The 15226-nt window shown below is 38.8% G+C and overlaps 1 protein-coding gene, 1 long non-coding RNA gene and 1 other non-coding gene across 13 annotated transcripts in view; 1 reads left to right on the forward strand and 2 right to left on the reverse strand.

The window, feature by feature from the left end:
• Window positions 1-15226, forward strand: part of MRPL39 (mitochondrial ribosomal protein L39) — a 239861-nt gene that overhangs the window by 30531 nt on the left and 194104 nt on the right. The window lies entirely within an intron of this gene.
• MIR155HG (MIR155 host gene) lies at window positions 1846-14558 on the reverse strand. Its single transcript, NR_132110.1, is given in 3 exon segments — window positions 1846-2695; window positions 6955-7038; window positions 14531-14558. It is a non-coding gene; the product is annotated as an MIR155 host gene (long non-coding RNA).
• Window positions 2544-2608, reverse strand: MIR155 (microRNA mir-155). The gene has a single exon (NR_032426.1). It is a non-coding gene; the product is annotated as a microRNA mir-155 (primary transcript).

The following is a 15226-nucleotide window of genomic DNA, read 5'->3' on the forward strand; positions in this document are numbered from 1 at the left end:
AGCTAATGGGTCCATCTAACTGATGACAGTGAATATGAAAGGCTTGGTCTTGAATTCCGTAAATTTCTGGGGAAGTGGGTCAGATCCTAGATGAATCTCTTAACATTTTGCAATTTTTAAAAACCATCGTTAGTTTGTAACTTCCACACACACACAAACACACACACTCAGTCACTCACACATACATATATATACCTTGTTACTTACCCGTTCCTCCAATCCAAACACAGACTCAATCTTACTCATGCTTCAAGAATTTTTGTAATGACTGGTCAGGAGGAATCCCTCTACGATGAGGAGATAGGCAGTCAGAAGCCTAGGAGGGCTGGGCATTAGAATAAACCCAGGAACCCTGGTTCTTTGGCTTGTCACCACGGGATTATAGTTAGTTTGGAGCTAGAGTGTCCTTGGGGAGATCTGCTGTGGTAGATCATTTGATTTAAATGACTGAAATGTAAAAGTTTGAAAGTTTGTGTTTAACACTTAATGCATAATAGACATTGTGCTTTCCACATGCATGATTTCATTTAAGCCTACATCCTATGAAATATGAAATATATTCATCATTTTACTGATGAAGAAATTGAGGCTTAGCGGAAGATTAAGTAACTATCTTAGGCTTCATGGAGTGTACTCAAATGCTCTTCAAATAAGGCATTTCCCAGCACAGATTTTCTTCAAGTGCCTTTGTAATGTTCATAGCTTTTTATTGTAACAGCAGGAAGGTTATACTACAATAGTTTATTCCAGCCCTAATGTTCTATGACTTTGTGTCTTTAGGCAGCAAGTAGGATTTTGAAGAACTGGGACTCAAAGCAAGGAATCCTCTTGTAGATATACCGTGGCAGATAAAATGAAGAAACACTTTTTCACTCTGTCACCCAGGCTGGAGGGCAGTGGCACGATCTTCGTTCACTGCGAACTTCACCTCCTGGGTTCAAGTGATTCTCCTGCCTCAGCCTCCTGAGTATCTGGGATTACAGGCACTCACCACCATGCCTAGCTAATTTTTGTGTTTTTAGCAGAGACGAGGTTTCACTATGTTGACCAGGGTAGACTAGAACTCCTGACCTCAAATGATTCACCCGCCTTAGCTTCCCAAAGTGTTGGAATTATAGGCGTGAGCCACTATGCCTGGCCTGAAGAAACTCTCTTGAGTATGTTCTACCTACATGGAAGCTCCATGGAGCCATAAGCTCATTCCACGGGTTAGGAGAAGGAATTTGTATTGGCAGCACATACAACTTGAACGGAAAGTGGGGCAAAGCCAAATGGGTACTCTTACGTGAGAATACTGTGTCCTAGGAGTCAGGAAAGTTCCCCTTAGTATCCTCATAATTTTCTTCCATTGTCTTTTTTTGGCAGATATCTTCTGAAATTATAATTTGTACTTTGCAAAAGAAAATGGGCCATAAAAATTATTTTAAATCAACTAAAGACTTATGAGATTTATTTGGTTACAGTGAATAAACTTGACAAAATGTTGGGAAGAGTTGTTAAAACAAGTATACATTAAATATACTAACAATTACATTTGGTTACATGTTTGTAAGTTATAGTTATTTAGAAAAACTGCATAGAAACCCAAACCTTAAAAAGTCTGCAAATTAAATCATTAGCTTTTCTCTTCTCTAACAAAGTAGGGTGACTAGTTCTTGGATTAACCCAATTATAACATGGATGGAGCACTTGATTATCTTACAGAATATTCTCTATCTCACCTAAACCTCACAACAACCTTGTAAAGCATTATCCCCATTTCATGGATGAAGAAACAGGCTTAGAAGTGAAAAGGTAGATTCTCTGCTTGCACAACCATATTATGTGGCTTAGCTATTGAACTTGAACCTAGATTTGGGACTTCATTTCAAATATGAGTTTTTTAATTAAATCTTTGTATCTTGTATGGAAACAATATCTCACTAGCTCTCAGATGTTATTTACCCTGCTACTTGTTAAAAATATCTCACTTAAAAAATTCAGCTTCATAGCCTTTCAATTTCCCTTTAAGAGTCAAATGAAAGTATTAATTCTAAACTGAAGTTGCCTAAACAGCAAATCGTTACATGGGGGAAAGTACCAGTTTCTAAATATTTTTAAAAATGTTGCTAGACAATCCATGATATAACTGGAGGTTAGTAGTCCTTCTAATTTTTAACTACAAAAATATTATAGAAATTTGTGTTTAGCCCACATTTCTAACAGTTGAATCAAAGGTATTTATGGACATTATATTGAACAAGTCAAAACCTGCAATTAAGAATGACAGGAATACATTTTCTGTTAATGATAAAAACAAACGTGGGCTTGATATTTAAATGAAAATGTTTGCATTTAGGATACTACTGATAAATCTTTTAAATAACCTTACTTTTAAAACTTAGTTTAAGGTTGAACATCCCAGTGATCAGATTATGATTAACAGATTGAAAAATGATAAAGCCTGAAGTCTAAGTTTATCCAGCAGGGTGACTCATGCTTCTTTGTCATCCTCCCACGGCAGCAATTTGTTCCATGTGAATGCTAGTAACAGGCATCATACCCTGTTAATGCTAACATGTAGGAGTCAGTTGGAGGTAAAAACCCCTATCACGATTAGCATTAACAGCATACAGCCTACAGCAAGCCTTCAGCACTCAGAGGATGAGGCATAAAGAATTTAAACCACAGATTTCCCCTTCCTGGTTTGTGCCACCTGCAAGAGAGAAAGAAATGTTTGTGTATGCACATGCGGTTATAAAGCTGGAGTGACAGAATATAGTAAATCTGAAAGGAAAATAGTCCATTTTCTCTTGAAGGAGCTAATTAAATCCTTGGAAGTAATTTGTTGAAAGTGGTAGAGAAATTGGCAGTTAAAAGATGACATTGTTACCTTTAGGCATATTTGAAAACTTTTTGAAAATTATGTTTTCAATTCTATTCTCTAGTTTTGAATCAGGTACACATATGTATCATCTTCTTTAAATCAAAAACAAAAACCACTCTTCAGAGTTTCCAAATGCCAAAATGCAAAGAGGGAAGCTTGCATTCTGACACAGTATAGTTTTTTTTTGTTTTGTTTTTTTCTGATTTGTACTTCATCTGGGAGCTAGACAATTAAAGGCCCAAATATTCAAAATGGTCCTTTATGATTTATGAAAATTAAAACCCAATTAACCTGTTTTATAAAGGTAGGGTTCAGGCTGAATTTTTCATTCTGTAATAAATAGTTGAAGTTTTACCTTTATTCTTTCAGGAAATACGATACAAGCAATGGAGGTTTGCCTACAAATGAATCTATCTGAAAATGTCCCCGTCTGCTATTTAGAGATTCCTTTGGGGAAAGCAATACCCAGTGGCTTTGGTTTTGACTACATAAAGGAAGTATGACTTAAAGAGTCCTCTGTGTTTCAAACTACTTGTGTTAGGCAGAGGGTTGATTAAAAAAAAGAACAAGATGAATTTGCTACTTCCTTTTAGAGTCTGATTTTACTCTCTCAGATAAAGTGACATTTCTCCCACAGGTTTCTGATTTCAGTGTTACTATAGCAGAACCTAGAAGTTAGAGTATCATTCAAGTATGTGGTCTCCTGCAGTACAAGAGGGGAATCACCTTTTCTTTTATTTAATAATGAAACCAGCTAGATATAAAAATGTGACTAAGTTCAAAAGAAACGTATGAAGTAAAAAATTCCCCAGTGAATATATTTTGACGGGGCAGAATATCGTGGTTTGGAAATTTCCAAACCAAGGAAATATATCATTCTTACTGATAGTATTTTTTTTAAACTTTACTGTTTTCTGAGATGAATTAGTTGATGATGAAAAAATTTGGATTAAATGATGTCATTTCAGGAATTCAATTCATTTTATAGAATTTCAGTCAATAAAGATTGTAAAAATAAGGACTTTTTTCCCCCCTTACGGGTCCTGGACACAGTAAATGCTTAATAAATACATATTAATAATCTAGCGTTAGTGCCTCCCCAGTCAAGATAACTCACCCTTTTCTTAAAAAGATGTGTTTAATTTGTATTGATGGTAAATTGCTTGCATACTATTCTACCCATAAATTTTATTCCTGTTCTTTAAAGGTAACATATGAGCACAGGTATTAAAATAAATATATTTAGTATACTGATTGGCTTTTCCCTCTTTTTAAATAAACATCTGAATTGCCTGATTAGAGCACTCAGAAAAGTGACAGTGTTTTTGATAATGTGTTATATATATTAAAAATTCTAATAGCTTTTTTATTGGTTCAAACTCTAAATGTATATTGAAATAAAACATGTCACACAGGTCCCCATTTGTTCTCAAACACAACCTTGTCATACAGATGTGATGAATTCCTAACACTGCAGAGAAATGAGAAGTTTGTCTAAATATACTGTAGAACCTTAGGTCATATTTAAAACCCAGTGATAGATGAAAAACATTAATGAACAGAATAAAGGAGAACATACCCCAGAATATATATATATATATTTTTCAATTGAAAAATAGTAGACTTTTAAGGACATTAAAATGACCAGAAGGTCATTCATACATCAGTGTGGAGTCTACATCCACTTCCAGTGTTTTTGACTGGGCTAAGCAACCAACAACAGAATTGCTATGTGCCTGAGTGGGAATTAGTGGTCATAGACAACAAAGGCCAGTCTGTTAGCCAAGGCATTGGGCAGAGGGTGCTTTCATGAGATAATAAGAAATGAAGTACTTCTTTCTGGAATCAGTGTAGCCACCAGCTGGTAAAGTGGCAGGGGAAGAATTATACACAATTATAAGCCTGACAATCATAGCGACAATGCTAACCAAGAATGTGACAAGCATAATGTTTAATGTGTAGCAATACAAGAAGGATTTATATGAATTATACATTAGAAATTAGATTGGGGTCTTTGATTAGGTAGTTCTGCAGATATACTTCCAGTCCTCCCCTCACGCCACAATACTTATGCCTACCACATGAAATATCCATTGTCACTATAAGCTTTACTATGTAGCATAGGTTCCAAGTTAAATGTTCTTAACAGAATTACTACACACTGAGTATCAAAATCATTCCTGCTCACAGTAGGTAAAAAATCTACCAAGAGGAAGCACTGTGTAGACCAGATTAATGATAACACCAAGTATCTTTCATTATATGACGGGCAATTCTTCCTCTTGTAGTAAGAATGAAGCTGAAGGTGGCACTTTGGGAAATTTTTCCTTAGATTATGCTTTCCCGAAGGACAATTTTTTGGGGGGCAGGGTGGAGTGTGAGCATAAGATTTAAGAATATCTGGCCAGGTGTGGTGGCTCACGCCTGTAATCCCAGCATTTTGGAAGGCTGAGGTGGGTGGATCACAAGATCAGGAGTTCGAGACCAGCCTGACCAACATGGGAAAACCCCGTACTAAAAATACAAAAAAATTAGCTAGGCATGGTGGTGCGCGCCTGTAATCCCAGCTACTCCGAAGGCTAAGGCAGCAGAATCGCTTGAACCTGGGAGGCAGAAGGTTGCAGTGAGCCGAGAGTGTGCCACTGCACTCCAGGCTGGGCAATAGAGCGAGACTCCATCTCCAAAGAAAAAAAACGATTTCAGAATATCCTTCTATTCTTACCTTGTTGATTTGCCAGGAAAGACATTATCAAAACTATATATTCAGAGCATAATATGTCCTAAGTTTGTCATTAAAGTTCTGGTTTTCCTTCAAAAATTTTTTATTGTGGTGAAATATGTAATGTAATGTAAACATAATGTAAATTTAACATCTTAACCACCTTTTTTTTTTTTTTTTTTTTTTTTTTTTAAGACGGAGTCTCGCTTTGTCACCCAGGCTGGAGTGCGGTGGCGCGATCTCCGCTCACTGCAGGCTCCGCCTCCCGGGTTCACGCCATTCTCCTGCCTCAGCCGAGTAGCTGGGACTACAGGTGCCCGCCACCTCGCCCAGCTAATTTTTTGTATTTTTAGTAGAGACGGGGTTTCACCGTGTTAGCCAGGATGGTCTCGATCTCCTGACCTCGTGATCCGCCCGCCTCGGCCTCCCAAAGTGCTGGGATTACAGGCGTGAGCCACCGCGCCCGGCCATCGTAACCACTTTTAAGTGTACAGGTCAGCTATATTAAACAGTCATAATGTACAACCATCATTAGCATACATCTCCATAACTCTTTATCTTGTAAGGGTCTCGTTTTATGTCTAAATCATAGGTTATATTCTTCTACATTTATGTATATTTCTATATTGCTGCTTATTCTCAGCACCAACCATTTAATATTTGCAACCAAAGGAACTGCACACCATAAAGTTTTCTTTAAAAAAAGTTACAGTGGTCGAATTTCAGAACCAAAGTGATTGTGGGATAGCTCTAATTTTATTTACCCTGAAATATACAAATAATTTAAAACTACTAATTTGTTGTTACAAATCAAATGTACATCTCTTTTTACTGAAAGTCATCTTATATTGATGTAGCAATACAAATTCTACGTCCAAAGCCATTTTAGTAGGTGAAATGTAATTATGTTGTTGAAAATTGAAGTGATTTAGTTTAGGTAACTTCCTCTAACTATTTTCCCACTAACATGTATGTGTACCAATCAAAAACATAATCATTAAGATGGAATAATGTTGATTCCTATTTGGATCCATTTGCTAAAAGCAATTAGCATATATTTGCATATGTGGAAGCAGTATCTGGCTTTTCTATCAGAATTTCTTCTGATTCTCTATATTCTGCAGCTGCGGTTTGGGTTTATGTCATGGAAATAAGCAGTGATTAATGCAAGTATATAAAAATCAGGATTCTGTGAAACTTTGGATTTGTCGTAATTTTTAGAATAACAACGATTTCTTGGTTACCTTTTGAGGCAGGGTCAAAAGTTGAAAGTGGCTGCCCACATGATGCACCAACAACCTGCCTCTATGAAAACTCTGCATCTGTCAGAGTGTTTCCCTTCCCTGTTACTTAAGACAGAATTCCTTACCATTAGAGCCATCTCCATTGGGTGGGAGAGCCAAGGTGACAGGTAAGGTCTCTGGTAGGTTGTTCTTGAAATGCAGACAGTTATCTGGGGAAAGAGGGTTGGGTTGAAGTTGACAACATCGCCTTAGGTGTGTTTATTAGGTTAGTTAGTCATCTTTGAAAGCAGAGATCAAGGGCTGAGGAGAGAGGACCTGGGATAGGTAGATTTTAATGGGAATAAAGAGTAATTTAGAGGAAAGATAAGGATGTACCCCAAATAGTTTGATAGTTCAGTAGTTTTTTATTTATAATTTAAGCTCACACTTTTCACATCCAGCATAAAGCAGCAACAAATTAAGTATTTAGACTATCATCTGAGTTTTAGTTCTCTGAGTTTCAACCTCTCTACATGCTATAAAATGTCATATGAAGTGTTTAATTTCTCAGAGATTCTTCATGAAGACTTGCAGTGTTCTCTGACAAAAAGAAAATCCAAATGACTGCCTTTCTAAAGTGTATTTATTTGTGTAAAGTTTATCACATATTTTCTGTAGAATATGATTCTGTGTTACATCTCAGTAACTGACGTTAAAGATGAGTCAACTTCTCTGCTACCAGGGAATGAGATAAAGAGTATTATGTTTCCTCTTAACTTCACGTGAGTTCCATCATTAACAATGGATTGATGGTGGCCAACTGGGGTCACGTCTTCTGAAGCACACAAACTCATCTTTAAAGGTAAAAATGGATTGTTCTGTAGGAATAACTTACATCCTGAAATCTTGGTGAATGATAAGATTACCACTTTTCAGATCATTAACTTTAGATATAAGAAAAATTCCCTGAATAAGCCATTGCTGGGGGAAAAATTATAAACTTTTCATGTCATGATATTTTATTTACTTCCATAAAAACTTAACATCACTTCTTGATATTTCTAATTGAGAGTTCTTTATTGAAAAATAGCAACTATTTCTCAATTAAGAGCTCCTTATTGAAAATAGCAGTTTGCACACAAAATAGCATAACATTCTTTTCTGTATTTTGAGAATTAAGAAAATAAATGTTTTTAAAGATGTATGCCAATAGTGATATTTAACACATAAAGGTGTGATGGATTTTTGAAGTGTCTTAGAAGAAAGTCAGTGTGGATATTGCAGGGTCGCTGTGGAAATGTATATCAGTGACTGTTTAGTTGTAAATGCACAAAAGAGAAAGAATGTCAGCCTTAGAGGATTATCCTGCTTTTCCCAATTTTAGAACCAGGAAGCTTTTACTGAAATGACTTTGTGGAACTTATTTACAAGCTAAGTTACCTTCCCAATAGTTTTATTATGGACAGTAATTAGTGCTTTCACTTTTCTGATGAAGATGTATTTAAAAAAAAAAAAAAAAAAAAAAAGGTTAGGAATTTCCTCTTCCCCACCAGACTGATTATGTGGAATAAGCAGAAGCAGGATGACAGCCAGCTGGAGTCTGACTGCGGGGACTCACTTCCTCAACACCCTGACCTCTCACTGGCTCAGCGGCAGGTCTGAACTGTGCTGAAATGTTATAGAACAAATGTAAATAAAGCTGTGGGTAGGGAGGGGAGAGCTAGTGGGAGAGATGCGTTCTGTTGCTTTAAGTGATGGCCATTCTTTCTTATTTCTTGTTTCCACAAAACGTTTTCCATTTGTCTAACAAACTTCTTAATATCATATTTCCATAAGATAATTTTAATACTTTTTAAAATTTATAATTCGATTTTGATGTCTTTTCTCCCCACTCCCAGGGAACAGAAAATAGGGTGGCTGTTATCTGCTCTGGAGTGTTTTGTCACCCTTCCATGAGGCCTCCTTTGTGCATTTGAGTTCACTGTTTATGCTTAACACTGAATTTCAACAAAATGCCTCATTTGGAACTTATTATGTGTTACCTGTTTGTTGTTTATATCCTTATGTCTGTATCATCAGACAAAATTGCTTTTCTATTTCTGTAAGCTACAGTTTATCTTTTTCTGCTTCCACACACCATAATGGCCCCAAGCAAGGAAGAATTTGTGTGCTAAAACTATTTAAGGCAAATGGAGCAAATTCTGTAAACAAAAGATTTGGTTTTGCCTTTTTAAAAATTCACTCTTACATGGATGGGATACCCTGTGTTATAAGGCAAAGACCATTTACATGTTACATTCCCATGGCATTTGACCCAATGCTTTAACAAACCAAATGAGGGTCATGATCGCTGCTCCACAAGATGTCACCATACACACTCTTAGGCACTAGATATACCTACTTCAAGTGTTCAAGTATGGACCTGTCTTCTTCGCCTTCCTTATCTTGTACTCTCAGATAGCACACTCCTGGAGGCTGGTTTCTCCTCATCTCCTGATGGGACCCTGCTTCTCTATCTTCCCCAAGGTGGCTAGTCCTCTCCATCCTCTGTCAGAGCCCTTATCACACTGGATGGTAATTATTTCATGTGTCTCTTCTTAGTGCTGAGGTGTATGTGATGGCAGAGACTGAGTCTTCCCTCAGTGCTGGATATACAGCTGATAGATACTCACTAAATACTTTTGAATGAATGTTTGAGAGTTTCCAAAGGCATTTCTATCTGCACAGTGGGCTTTTATTTGGCACTGGAGCATTTCAGGGCTTAACTGATATGCAGGTTCTTGGAGAATTTAGTAGAAGCTTACAAATGTGGGGATATATTAAGGTTTGTTGGCATTCCAGATTGGCAGTGGACCCTTTTTAGAAGATTCCAGGCTTGGATCTCAGTCTGTCAAGTATAAAGTAAAGCTGGAGAATACTGGTAGAAATCATCGTCTGGACTTGTGGGTAAAAATTAAGTTTCATCCCGGATTTTAAAAACCACTCTTGGATGCTATAATCATGTGTTTTCATTGCATAGAACCATGTCCTTGTTCTTAGGAGATCCATGCTGAAACATCTAGAAGTTAGATGCCAGGTTTGCATATAGATATATAGAGAGAGATGGGTAGGGACACAGAAAGATAAGTCAATGTGGCAAATATTAACAATTAGCAAATCTAATTGAAAAGTAGGAGTGTTCATTGTTCTGTTGTTTTCAGCTTGCCTGGGTTCCATTCCATACCCCACCAGTGTTACTAGCTGTGTGGTATTTGGCAAGTTAATAAACCTCTTTAAGTCTTAGTTGTTTCCCTGAAAATGGAGATAAAGGTATAACCTACTCAGAAAGTCTTGTGAAGATGAAGTGACAATGCAAAACATTTAGTTGGGTGCCAGCCTCATAATCAGGGTTCAATGAATGATAGCCGTGATACTCATGACATCAGTCATCAGTGCTTAGTGAGTACTTTATAAGTACCCTACATCTATCACATGTTACACTTGCTATTTTAAAAGTACAAGCCCAGATACATTTACCACTGTATAATTGAACCGTTATATAAATTAGAGGTTATCTACAAGCAGGTAAAAGCCAAGTTAAAATAATTCTTTGGTTTATCCTAATCTTTAAGTTGTAAAGTAACTGCTAAAAGATACACCAAAATGTTTTCTTGGAAATAATTTTCAGAAGTATTTTAGTAGTTTTCGTTTGGTTAAGGAGAAGGATATGCATTCTGAAACAAAAATTCTAAAAACCAGACAACTTTTTACCGTGTCAGTGTGGTCTCTGAAAATTCGTGACACAGTAAAATGTCTTTAAAATGTCTTTACTTTCTCAGACTGCATTTGTATCTCACCTTCCAAATTGATTTCTTATAATACACAAGATCATCCACTGAAACAAAATAATAGCAAACACACAGGGCTCCCTCTGTGCCAAGCACCTAAGTGTTTGATGTCTACTAACTCAGTTATTCCTCCTCACAACCTTAGGAATGAGTCGTCACACCCTCCCCATTGAAACATGGGGGCCTTGAGGCACAGGCAGGTGAAGTAACTTGCACAAGGTTAATCAGTGGCTAAGGATAATGCAGCTGGGTTGCCCACCTGGGCAATCTGACACCTGTTTCCCATGCTTGGAACCGTTATTTGTGTGAGCATACAAAGGACCAGAGCATTTTGTTAAGACAGCCAGGAACTTATAATTTGTGTAGAACACTCTCGTTTATGGAGAACTGGCATAAATGTCATTGTAGGGCATTGTTTCACCTTATCCAAACATCAGCCTCACAATTTCATTAAATCACCTATTTGATATTCTTCATTAATCTTTCCTTCTGCCAGTGCCTTAACTATCTACTGATACAAGGTAGCAATATCTGTGCTAATCTGGCCTAACAATTAGCACAGATATTAGTGATCTGTGCTAATTGATTAATATCTCCGCTAATTGTTTCTCAGAATTAGCACAGATATTCACAATCTGTTTTAAACTACAGCAACTTAAGCTACGTTAAGCCTCACTTTCTGGTGAGTGTGTCACTGTGTGTAAGGGTGGTGATTTTAGGAATAACATGTTCTTCCACATTGCTGAGAGCCGTGGACTTTGAGTGAGGATGCTGAACTGCTCAGACATATGATGTGCTTATTTGAGGACAGATGTGCTTTTGCGCTGGTTTTGCTTAAGGCTCTGAATATTATAAGACCAAAGACATTGATTGATGGACAGAACTTAAGTGTTTCAGGGCAGATGAGAATTACACAGCAGTGATCATATTAAAAGCATTGCATTTCCTTAAGCGTCTGAGATAAGAAAAAGTTTTTCATATATATATATGAAACTCATATATGAAAGTTGTAGCTACTGAGAGGTGGGATAAAAAGAGGCTTTTAAAATTGTAATATTTTTCCTTGAAAAGTAGTGTTTCACAATTGTGTTATTCTATCTAATTTAAGGAAACATGTAACAGTTTTGAGTCCAGTAAGATCAGTGAAAGACAAAAATACATTCTATAGTGAATTATGATGGTACTTACTTTGACTTTCTTTGGACATAGAGGACCTAAATTTACTAAGACCAGCTGTGTCTCAGGAGGTATATGAAAGTGAACTTGGTAGTTACACTGGAATCACAGAATTTCATCAGTGTAAAGGATTTTAGAAATGATTCAGTCCCGGCCACCCATCAGCCACCCATCTTAGAGATGAGAAAAATGAGGCACAGAAATCTGCAGAGTTGATACTAGAAACAAACCACGGTTCTTAGGCTGGTGTTCCTTCCCCAATATTAGGCTTCTGCAGAGTGGCAGCCTCATATCAAAACAATAAGGCTATTGAAATCAATAGCTTCAGCTAAGCAGTAGCCAATGACTAACAAAAATGGAGACACCAACTAGTTAAGGATAGAGATGCTCAGTCCAAGTGAAGGCCAAGAGTCTACATCCCACTTTCCTCTATTCAAGCTATTTATGCCTACTACGTTTAGAATACTGATTATGAAAGTGGACCCCCAAAGAGGGTCATGACTGAGGTTCAAGGAAGCCTCTAGCCTGCTGACGCCGAATGCAAAATGGTGTGTGAGGATGCACATTAAAAAAAATTTTCTGGGAAGAGGATATAAAATTTCCGTTAGATTCTCAAGGAGGTAGGAATAAAGGATTTTAATAACTGTTACTGTAAAATGAAAGAATTCCTTTAAGTTGAATGGCACATCTTAGTCATGACATGAAAAGCTGATAAATAAAAAAACTTTTCAAAAGTTAAAACCTAGGGCTTTTTGGGGTAGATTTTTTGATTTATAGAAGACTGTTAAGATGAGGTATTGAAAGATGAAGGTTACAGATTTTCCATGTTGGCACATGGAAAGTAAAGAATGGCAAAATTTGTAGCACATTCGAATTAGTGCAAGTATTTATGTTACCAAAATTGAAATGCTATCAAATTGCATAGTAACATCCCGATAGCCTTTCCTCTAACTTTTTGGGTTTGTAAGGGTAGGGTGGTGCCTATCCTGCTCACTTTTGTCTCTCTAGCATCGCGTCCAGCACAGGCAGACTGTGATGACTTTTTTTTTGGTAAAGACCAGTGAATTACACTTTTTACACATGATTAGGTTAAAACAAGAGTAGATATTTGTGCAAACACCATTCTTCCCCCTTGAAGTGGTTGTAGGTCTCAGACAGTGCTAATTTTTCTCTTTCTTAATGTGTGTGGTTAGGAAGCTGGGTCCTGTGGCCAGAGTGAGCTGACCCGCTATGTGAGGAAACTTGCTTGTCACAGCCTAATAAGGAGTAGTCCTTGCGGCAGAAGTAATTAGTAAATGTGCTTTGGTCATTTGACAGAAATCAGGGAGGCAGCAAGGAGTCATGGAAATGAGCCCAAACTGAGAGTCAAAAACCTGTGGTCTGCCGACACCCCCATCCCACATCCGTACCTAAAAGCAGGCTGTGCACTAGGGACTTAGTGACCTTACTAGAAAAAACTCAAATTATCTGAGCCACAAGTCCTCATGGGCAAAATGTGGATACCACCACCTAACCCTGCCAATTTCCTATCATTGTGACTATCAAATTAAACCACAGGCAGGAAGTTGCCTTGAAAACTTTTTATAGCGTATATTACTGTTCACATAGATAAGCAATTAACTTTACATATACCCGTTTTTAAAAGATCAGTCCTGTGATTAAAAGTTTGGCTGCCCTAATTCACTTCGATTATACATTATGTTAAAGCCATATAAAAGAGGCACTACTTCTTCAGAGAGATGAATGGAGATTACAAGCAGTAATTTTGGCTTTGGAATATACACATAATGTCCACTTGACCTCATCCGTTTGACACAAAATGTAAACTAAATTATGAGCATCATTAGATACCTTGGCCTTTTCAAATCACACAGGGTCCTGGATCTGCTGTGTGATGCTGGAGAAGTAACTTCACTTCTCTGGGCCCCAGCTCCTTAATTTTTAACATACTTTGGATTCTTATATCTTTGTCAGCTGTCAGCTTCAGTATTTTCAGGTAAACTTCTATCCATAGTCATCTCAATATACCTGCTTTAGATGATACAAACTTCAAAAGATCCAGCTCTCCCTGGTAAAACGTGGAGGACAGACACCAAGGGGGTTTTGTGAGAGTAAAGGCAACTGCTCAGCAAAAACGCACCGTGGCACAACAGGAGCGAATAAATACAGACGCTGATTGAGCGTTTGCTCCATCTTCACTTCTGTTAAATGAAGACATTGATATCTAAAATGCTATGAGTCTAACTTTGTAAAATTAAAATAGATTTGCAGTTATTTTTCAAAATAGAAAATATACAAGTTTTGAAGGCAGTCTCTTTTTCCACACTGCCCCTGTAGAGTGTTTTACACACTTCTCTGGCTGCTTCAACAGGGGAAGTTGGTCCAGGGCCATTATACAGGTACCTCCCCAACCATCCAAGGAAACTTTGCAAAGAAGCTCAAGTGTTAGGTTTCCAACACCCCTCCTTCCGCCTGCCTCTGCCCGCGGGAATCCATCCAGCGCAATCTCTGGTCCCGGGCGAGGCGACACCTCTGAGTCCCCAGGGGGCACCCGCAGACGCGCGCGGGACCGAGCCGGGCTCCACGGCCACGTGCGCGCTGCCCCCGCCTTGCCCCGCCAGTCCACCCGGCGGTGACCCTCACACTGAGGTCCCCCGGCGTCCCTGCCACGTTGAAGAGAGGAAAGGCGGGCGGGAGCGCGAGACTGAAGTCGGCGTACCTGCAGTGCCAGGAGCGTCTCCTTGGTTCCCCGCGCTTGCTCTGTGGGCGGCTTGGGGCTCCGCGATCGGCTCCCTTCCCAAGGCTGCAGGCGGTTCTGGGCCCGGGCTCGGCTGCGCACAGGAAGCCCGCGCCTGCGAACGTGCGACCCTTTTATAACTCACTTGTGACTCATAACCGACCAGGCGCCTTTTCTGCAAACCCCCCCCGCTTCTCCCCCCTCCTGCCTGTTCTTGGAACCTACGGCTTGAAAAACTTTTTTCTTTTTAAAGGAAAAGTCGAAAAAGCCCAGCGCCCGGGGAGTTGGTGTTTTCCCCTTTCCCTTTCTCGTGGGTCATTGCGTGTGTGTATTTTTTTCTCTCGACACACGCCGTGTACTTTCCTGCACCCGCGCCGCAAGGCTCAGCCTCCAACCTTTGTTCTTAAAGAAAAGGAAACGCCTTCAAGTGACGGCCCAGACGTCGCCCGAACTTTCAGTCGGCTGGAGGGGGAAGTGGCGACTTCTTGCAACTGGATGGCAGGAGTGTCTCTACTCTCTCCATGCAGGGAGCCCGAGAGGAGCAAGTGGGAGATTTTCCTCCTCGACCGAATCAGCTGGAGCCAAGCAGGTCCCTAAGAGAGGAAGAAATGGTCTTCAGGCGATCCTGTATTTCATCCCTACCTCATCACCCTTCAAGAGCCCGCGTTTGGTTTGGAA

The sequence above is a fragment of the Macaca mulatta genome, chromosome 3, assembly GCF_049350105.2.
Source record: "Macaca mulatta isolate MMU2019108-1 chromosome 3, T2T-MMU8v2.0, whole genome shotgun sequence".
Lineage (NCBI taxonomy): Eukaryota > Metazoa > Chordata > Mammalia > Primates > Cercopithecidae > Macaca > Macaca mulatta.